Raw genomic sequence first — 9,665 nt, forward strand, 5'->3', positions numbered from 1 at the left:
ATCCCTGCCTGGTAATGAGACGGCCCACGAGTTCGCCCGAGGCTTTTCTTTCCGGGCGGACACGAGCGAGGTGGTCTTTACAGACAGGGATCGCATGGTGACCTACAGAGAAATTACACAACACTATCGTTTGCAACGAGCTAGACTTCCTCCAGCGGATAGATCCTTGTCCAGATACACTGTAAAAAAAATGTTCCGCAGTACAGAGAAACCCGCTGGTAATGCGTTGCCGGAGGGTTTTCCGCAACATGAGGTACGGACTAAATGTCAGAAACAGAGACTCCGTATGACGACTGTCACATTCTTGGTAACGGAAAGTTACGCCATGCTATGCACGAGACCGAAATCGTTTTTTCACAACGAATGCTTATGTTTTGTTCTTATTGAAGTTTCCGCAACGTGTATGCATATGTCCTCCGTTCACTCGGAAGTCATTTTATCTAGAGCGGAAATTATCTGTATTGTAATTATGTACTTTCTGTAGTACATGAACATGTGTCTTCGTATAGCTTCTGCCCGCAATGTTCACTGCAGATATAGCCGTCCAGGTGCCAAAGAAATAAGTATTATGTACAAGGCTTTCCTTTACGCATATTATGTAGTGCATACGTACAAAGAATGCAGCTTAGAATGAAAGAGTGGTAAGTGTTTGGGTGAGTACAAGTACATACGTTTTATTTTCATGGCAAACTACACAGATTGTACATCTGCACATTGCTGTCGGATCCATCTGAAAAGCATAAAAAAATCCTCATTTAGTGGTCACACAACACTAAATATAAATTTCACAAATACATTTCAACCATCTGCTACTGAACAATCGGCTTTCGTAGAAGCTTTCAAAAGCCATTCACCGAGAACCAACCCGTTACAATTTATTGCCCAAAATTCATTTCTCATAACAGTAAACAGTAAAAACCACAGGTCCAGAAAGAAGCAGACAAAATGCGCTTTCCCGGGCGGCACTATGCGCATGAAAGTCTTTACAGTTGCTTATCATTTTGTGCAAATAGAAAGTAGCTCAGGATGGGGGCCAGATGCAATTCAATGCAGGTGCCTTTCTGTACATAGTACTAAATGCACAACTTAGCGAGCAAGGAACATTGGTAACATCTGAAAAATGTGGGAGACGCTTGCCGAATTTATCGTCCATCCAATTTGTTATAGGCAAGACAAGACGAAGCGAAAGTCCCGCACTCAGTTTATATCTAGTTCCCGGGCATGCCCGTTGCGGCAGATTATGACGCTTTTTATTATGACACAAACTTGGAATACGGCCCCAGGAAGCACACTTCCCCAAAACCGCATCTTTTCACTCATAGCTTCCATTATCTCAGCATGTGCAAGAAAATGTACTAATATCTGATGTCAGTGAAAATGCAGTCACACGTATCGGAAGCAGCTCACTAAGGCATTCCAATATCTCTGCAGTGTGCCTCACAAGGAGCGGATGCTCAAGTTTCAAAAAAGGGCTCTTGGCAGAAATTTAACCAAAGGCCGTTGCCATGTGAACCTTTTCAAAATGATGACCCAGAAAGACGAAGTGTCCTCATGTGTCTGATGCAAAAGAAGGATGAAGGCATGAGTCTTTCTGCTTTTTGAACAGCTGTGATAAGTTTTTTACTGGTACTGCTTGGTGCAGCTTATCTCCTTCTTGACATTTTGTGAAATAATTATATATCTGCGAAAGATCTCGCTAGCAAACATTTTGGCACTAATGGAGAAGCAAAAAGACCCATGTCCTAGGCCCTTTTTGTGACACTAAAGGAAGGCTTGCCTTTTAGAGTCATTGATTACGAAGAGGTCCATGTGGCAACAAACTTTAAGAGAATTCCTTCAAGGGCTCTTTGTTCTCATGAGGCGCCCTGTAGATATATCACAACACCTCAGTGAGCTGTTACCAGCCCTGTGAGTTCACTGTCACTTGACATCAAGGGTATGTACTTTTCCTCGCCACATGCAGCAATGATGTATATGTCAAGAGAAAGCATAAAAGATTTCTAAGTGCAATTCCAGATTGCTTGCGGAGGAAAGCACAAGAGTGGCCATGCTCAGCTGTTACCTTTGCTTCTTGCTCGAGTTCTACAGCGAGTACTACGTAATGACAGGTGTCTGCATCAACTCATATTTAACACCCGTCCTGTGCGACCTCCATCTTGCACTACATGACAGGCAACTTTATAACACCCTTCATGCAAAGAGTGTCATCAGGGTTGGTGTGTTCTGTCAGTTTCCTGGTCCTGTGGTTTGTGCTGTGTTTTCTACTCTTAAATTATTTACTGCCTTCATTCTCCACTCCATGAAGCCTGAATGTGCTACACTGGGCTGCTCCATGTGTCGTGGAGCAGCCCAGTGGCCATTTTTTTTTTCATACGTCGGAGGCACTCAGCTCGAAAGCCATGCTTACTATATTCAGCAGACAAGGGTACATGTGAGACACATCATTAATAACTAATTCTCACAGTGGTATCTGGTGCAAGAATATCTAAATACTACTCAATTTTTGCTTAAGTTTTCAGATACACTCTTAGATTAAAAACATAATTTGGCTACATTAGCAGAAGCACAGCACCAAGGTACTCACCAGTTACCTGAAGCACTGTACGCAAGTTTTCGTGTCATCATGAATACAGCACACTGTCCACGTCTTCATAATGCCATGTCACTCCAGCACTTCGGTAGCAAAATTTTCCTTTAAAAAAAGTTGTTTTGTTTATGTTAGACTGGTCATATTTAATTTTACTATATACTATGTACTTCTCATTGTACTGCCCCAGACTAAAAAATACCAATGATCACGCTTTGAATTAAGTCATATGTGATCACCAAATTATGTGATCACCATTATGTGATCACCAATGTGTTCTTAGAAATTCTGATTGAAATAAATCTGACAAAATATTATTTCAGAAAATGTGGCACAAGGAAGAAGGACGCTAGCTAGATAACCTGGACGAATGTTTTCAGTTGCATGCAGCCACCGGCACCATTGCACACAAAATGTACAATAAAGTGGGTTTTACCTTTCCGAATAGAATTTGATGCTGCAAACATTTAAGTAAAAAAATTTCAACCTTCCATTCCGCATAAAGGAAAGAAAATTCCTCTCGTTTTTTCACAAGCCTCTGCAACTACACAATTCAGTGAATCTACTCTACAAGTACTTGAATCTATCAGCACGAGACAGGGACGAGAAAAGAAACAAAACAGGCACTGACTCGCAACTGAAGTTTATTGAAGTGAACAGAGAGTATATAGAAAAGCCACACGCCACAAACTACACAATTACACATAAGCTACATCACAACATAAGTAAAAGATTGCCCTTAACATTCCTCTCATCTAGACAGTCCAACCCGCTGCATGTTAACGCTATGGGCAGCACACTCATACATTCGTCACCGAGTCATAAGATGTGTCTAGCCTCGATAATTTTCTGGTTAATCTGCTGTGAACGTAGTGCCAAAATGCGTGTCGCCGAAAGGAATGGGTAGCAGCCTTCACATCCCTTGTAATATGCAGATAAGTTACAACCCCTACCAATATCCAAATACCTCTCATGCTCCTGTAGTCTTACATTGATACACATTCCAGTTTCACCAACATAAACCCAACCACATGATAATGGTATGCAATGCATGCAATGGTTGCAAGGCACATATATGTTGCCACGTTTCATTCGACACATGTGCTTTTCCCTAACGAAATTCACAAAATTAATAACAATTTTACAGATTGTAGACAACTTATTAGGGGCCGAACACACCATTTTTACGTCATACCTTCTGGCCACAGTTTTCAAATTTTGCAACAATCTATGTATGTACAGCAACACAGTCAGTCTTTTGGTATCTCACTGGCTGGCCCCAGCCTGATCATGCCAGTCCCTGCGAAGGGGTTTCAGCTTTTAACATGCTAAAGGGATGAATGGCACAGCATCAAGTAACGAGGAAAGCAGGACAGCACACCCACGCACAAGTGCCAACCCTGGAGCAGATACAAAATCCAAGAGCGCGTGCTTGACATTCAGCGTTGACAGTCAAGGAAACACGGATTTGAACGCTAAAGATTGAACGAGCCCGATCCTTGGCTGCCAACGCTGAATGTCAAGTACACGCTCTTAGATTCTGCATCCGCTCCAAGGATGGCACTTGTGCGTGGGTGTGCTCTCCTGTTGTCCTCGTTACTTGATGCTGCGCCATTCTTATCTTTAGCATGTCAGACCAACTTGCCCAATCTTATATGCTCAGCTTTAACAATTTATCGCACGCTTCTGCAATAGCATGGTTGGGAAATCATGCTTTCATTAGCCTTAAAATCTTCTCTTGGAAACCAGTTGTCACGCTGTAAAAGCATGGCTTCACCAATACCGAGCCTAGACTTGACGACGCAATGCTATCTTTCACTAGCTTAGAATCGTTCGACCAACAGTCAAGTAGCTGCTTAACACTCCTGGGTGAATATCGCTAGCACACATGGCGTGTGCAGAACATCAAGGTAAGGTTCAGAGACCGCAGCTCTTTTTGTTGGGACATTTTCTCCAAGGTAAACTTAAGACAAAGGCCTTGCTCCTTAAACAAGTTCACAATATGTACAGGTCCCACACTATCACAACCTTTGTAAAAGACCAGAAAATCAGACGTAGCGAAAGATTTCCCCCAGCCCAAGCAATTTCTTGGCAATCATTCCTTCCACCCTGCTTAAGAGAATATTGCTTAGCACAGAGGCAACCTTCGAATCGATACATTTAGCAGACGTTTGAACATATGCCGCACTGCCATACTCCACAAACATGCTCTTCACTTCAAATAAAAGGAGGCAAGTGCCAAAAAAGACTTATGTTACACACCCGTTCCTAAACACGAGCTCATCGTTGTGCTTCGATATACACATTGATAAGCTTTTCACAAGATCTTCATACGGGATAGAATAAAATAGTTCTACATCGACACTAATCACAAGACAATCCGCTGGATTGTCATTCTTAAGATACTCAACCACACTGCGAATTGAGTACAAGAAATGGATCTTCAAGATGCGAAGTAGACAGATGCTTTTGCAAATAACCAGAGATAATTTTGCATGAATCCTTTTCTGAAATTTATCTAAAGAGCATGTTATTGAATAGCATTTATTTGAAGAGCATGTTTGTAGAGTAGCACAGTGCGGTATGTGTTCTAAAGTCTCGAATATGTAGTGGTTCAAAGGTTGACTTTGTGCTAAGCAATATTTTCTTGAGTAGGGTGGATAGAATAATTGTCCAGAATGTGCATGGACTGGGGGAAAAATCTTTTGCTATGTCGATGATTTTCTGGTCTTTTATAAAGGTTGTGATAGTTCGGGACCTGTACATCTTCTCAAGTTGTTTAAGGAGCAAGGCCTTTATCTCAGGTTTACCTTGGAGCAAATGTCCCAAGAAAAAGAGCTGTGGTTTCTGGACCTTACCTTGATGTTCAGCACACTTCATGTGTGCTGGCGAGTGTTAAGCTGCTACCTGGCTACATGTCGACCATTCCAAGCTAGTGAAAGATAGCATTGCACTTTCTAGCGCGGGCTCAGAATTGATGAAATTATGCTTTCACAGCATGACGACTAGTTTCCAAGAGCAGATTTTAAGGTTATTGAACGCAGGATTTCCAAACCTTGTTACTGCAAGAGCATATGATAAATTGTTAAAGAAGCTGAGACAGTATTGCGGTGACCGGCACAATCAGGCTGGGGCCAGCCAGCGAGATGCCAAAAGACCAGTTGTGTTACCATATGTACATAAATTGTCGCACATTTTGAAAAATGTGGCCAGAAGGTATGATGTAAAAGTGGCTTTCTCGGCCCCTAATACGTTGTCTAAAGCATGTAAAATTTTAAGAATAATTCTGTGAATGTGGCTCGAGAAAAGTACACGTGTAGAGTGAAATGTATATGTACCTTGTAAAATGAATGTGGTATCAAATATTATTATCTTGTAGTCTGGTTTACGTAGGTGCAACTGGAAGGTGTATGAATGTAAGACTACAGGAACACAAGAGGGTAGGGGCTTGGCTAGGTGGTTGGGGTAACTCTGCTGTACACTGCACGGGATGTGAAGTCTGCTACCCTTTCCTTTTGGCAACACGCATTTTGGCAGTAAATTCAGAGAGATTAAATGGGAGATTATCGAGGCTAGACACATCTTATGACTCCGTGAAGAATGTGTGTTTTGTCTATCGTGTTAACGCACAATGAGATGGACTACGTCGATCAGGGAAATGTTGAGGGCGATTTTTGACTCATGTTGTCCTGTATGCTTATCTGTAACTACATGGTTTATGGTATTGCTCGGCTTTTTATATATTCCCTGTTTACGCCAATAAACTTTAGTCGCCAGTCAGCACCTGTATTGTCTCCTTTCTCATCCCTGTCTTTCGCGCTGGTGGATTCACCGCAATGGCTCACCTCTGCAGAAATCCAAGGCATGACATTTTCCTCTTCACACTCGTGGTTCAGCGCATAATACGGCAAAGGCTTTTCAATTCCAAGGAAAGTTCATGGCTCCATTGAACACTGCCTCCTGCTTACAAGACACAGAGCAGCAATCATTGTAGATTCTACCTGTGACACAAAGAGCAAAGTTTTAGTTTGAGTGGACTAAACTAGGAAAGCAGCACAATATATCTATAGCCAAATAACTGAACTGAAAGAAATAGAGGGTAGTGTAATAGTGAACACGCTGATATATTGCAAGTGAGATATATGCATAATATATTGCAATATCCAACACTGCTACCATTGCCTTAGCCAACTACTTCATAAATAACAATAAATGCAGTATCACAAAAATACTGATAACGTACTATTAGTGTTAATAGTAGCAGTGCAGGTTCCATGAACAAAAAAGGGCCCAGTGCTGACTGTCGTTCCCACAGCAGCCTTGTGACCAATGGCCGGTGTAAAGGAAAGAGGAGGAATGACTGAAAAGAGAAAGAGCCAGGGGGAAGGAAAATAGGTATAGAAGGGCTTAGGATATCATAGGCAAATAAGGTTGTTTAGACAGTGAGCACAAAATAAACATTACCACACAAGTAAAGACATACAAGACCAAACATATATATCATTGTGCAGAGTGGCAAACTTGATGCCATTTAGCCCAAAATATGTTTTCAATAAAGTGATTATAATTATTAATAGAACAACTGACCGAGTGAAACCATAACAGGGATGAACAAGGAAGTTGTTAATATTCTTGCAGAAATTAAAAGAAGAAAATGGATCTGGCCAGGGCATACAATGCAGAGAATGAATCACCAATGGTATCTTAGGGCAACAGAATGAATTTGATGGATTTTAATGGCACAAGGGCATCTGTGGCCAAAGAGTGCCTTAGCACAAGTTAATTTCGTCTACTCAGGGTGAAATCAGAGACCCATTTCCCAAGCATTTCATTCCAGATAAGCTTGTGCGTTGTATCACAACAAAATGAATTTTACCCTTAGGAAAATATAGCAGGAGATAGCTGATTATAAGCTCACTAGATAAGATTAGGTGATTTCTGATAGTGTGGCATGTAGCTGGTGCAAGACACAGATAATTAAACTGGAAAAGGCCATTGTCCTGAGGTGAATGTAAATTAAGCAATGAGGATAATGAAATTCGCTACACTAGAGCTGTTAAGAATCAGCTGAAGTTCCATGCTTCAAGATGATGCAAGTTTGCTCAGTGAAAAAAAATCATAAGTTCACCCAAGAATTGGTATCTTGGTGGTATCAGGCTGCAGGTGCAGATGAATTAATCCTGCCTCAGAGAAGAGCTACATAGAGCACGAAACATTTTAGGCCAGTCCTACACTGACAGCTGTTAATAACTATTTTAAAACTGTTTTTCATTGCACAAACAATAATACCGAGTTTGTGTTGGTCATGTGATTATGTTACTGAGGCTCTCCTAAAAATTCTAGCCAGAGCTAAAATACAAGCTGTCTCAACTAAGTTTTTATATCAACAATGAGAACATAAACACATGCAGATTATTCAAGTAGAAGTTTTATTCTTAATGACGTGCCCTACAAATTTTAAATTATACTGAAAAGTAATAGAGTGGAGTGCTTGTGCCAAAAATACTAAACCTCGACAACAAAGAGAACACAAGATAAAGGCAACAACGTATTGCCCAAAATTTAAATGTTTGACAGAACAAATGTGAAAAGGAAACCTCTCCACAACTGGAACAAAACAGCGTGATACCGAGCACACATTTGAAAATTGTTTCATCCAAATCCCGTCTGGTGCTCCAGCACTCTTCAGCCAGCATGTCATGAAATGTACCATAGTTCTGGTAGCTGCAAAGAGTATACAGCTGATCCGGCATTTTGATATGTGAACAGTAACCCTCAATGACCACCAGGCTGAATACTTTCAAGAGGCTGTTCTAGTAACAAGACTGCAGTGAAACACTTAGCAAGTTATGCTGGCGTAATAATGCAAACCGTTAATCTGAGAGTTCGCTACCATGCAACTCTGTAGTAACTTGTAAAGTGTTGCAATCAAATGAAAAAAGGACTGCCTATTATATAAACAAAAGTCAAGAGGCTGCAATGCAAGGCCACGACAGAAGTGCTGCAATACAGCAATAGCGATACAATGTACACTTTAAGCAACACAATGAAACATGATCTTTTATCCTTAATTATCAGAATTTAAATATTTGTTTTCCTTGCTCTCTTGCAAAATTAAGTTTAGATTGTGAAAGCGCTCAAAAAGACAAGGATACAGAAAGAGATTTCCACACAGTGCGCTTACTTCCAGTGTCTTTTTGAGCACATCCACTATCTAAACATGGTAACCCAACTAGTCTAAACGCTGTCGTTATTCCAAAATTAAGCCTTTCACAAAGTGGGAGCCCCTTTCCCCATACAAGGTGCACCATAACTAATCCAACACTTTTTTCATGATATGTTTTCTCTGAGAATAAACATTGTTTGAAGATTTTGCAATAGTACTTGTCTTTTCGATTCTACGAATGTATCATGCAAGTGTTCGATGAAGTGACCATCTGCCTATCTTGATCATTGCTCAAAATCAGGGTATAATGCACCATGAAGGGCAGGCTCTGCTTGATTTTTATGTTTTCCTAACGAAGCATGTACGTGCAACCCTTCTGCTGGCTTGTATGCAGCAGGTTTGTCTAGCTAGGCGAACTGTGGTTTTGCTATAAAGATGAAATGGTACTTTGGAAGTGAACGGTTTTCTAAAATGCATTTAACATACATACCGGGGCTTTAACAGCACCTGGTGTAAGCAACATCAGTGGGGGGACCGCAGGAGTGGCCTAGTGGTCCGAGCATCTGCCTCGCAAGCAGGAAGTGCGGAGTTCGATCCCCAGTGCCACCGGGTAACCAGCGGTGATACAATGGGTCGTTTCAATGGCCAGTTTAAAACTTGAAATCACCATGCTGCAATATATACAAAAAATGATTTGTGTGCTCTCTCTTACATGACATAGTTAATCATATCATAGTGTTGGTAGTACACAAAATGTATGTGTGGAACATATACATGCACTGTTTTTGTTCACATCTTACCTGCTATGTGCTTTTATGGCATGTTATGTGCTGGGAAAGCAACAGGTAGTGAGCAGTGTTGTGTTGCAGCCTTTCTTCTGGTGGAATTTGAATCAAGTGAGGTGCAGCTGAA

The 9,665-nt window shown here is 41.1% G+C and overlaps 1 long non-coding RNA gene across 2 annotated transcripts; it reads right to left on the reverse strand.

The window, feature by feature from the left end:
* Positions 1-2,616: 2,616 nt before the first annotated feature.
* LOC144098988 (uncharacterized) lies at positions 2,617-9,333 on the reverse strand. Of its 2 annotated transcripts, XR_013307282.1 has the most exons (4): positions 9,244-9,333; positions 6,831-6,947; positions 6,433-6,588; positions 2,617-2,692 (listed from the first exon to the last, which is right to left on the reverse strand). It is a non-coding gene; the product is annotated as an uncharacterized LOC144098988 (long non-coding RNA). The 2 variants fall into 2 exon arrangements; XR_013307280.1 differs by lacking the exon at positions 9,244-9,333 and having other exon boundaries at positions 6,831-7,360.
* Between the last annotated feature and the right edge of the window lie 332 nt (positions 9,334-9,665).

The sequence above is a fragment of the Amblyomma americanum genome, chromosome 1, assembly GCF_052857255.1.
Source record: "Amblyomma americanum isolate KBUSLIRL-KWMA chromosome 1, ASM5285725v1, whole genome shotgun sequence".
NCBI lineage: Eukaryota > Metazoa > Arthropoda > Arachnida > Ixodida > Ixodidae > Amblyomma > Amblyomma americanum.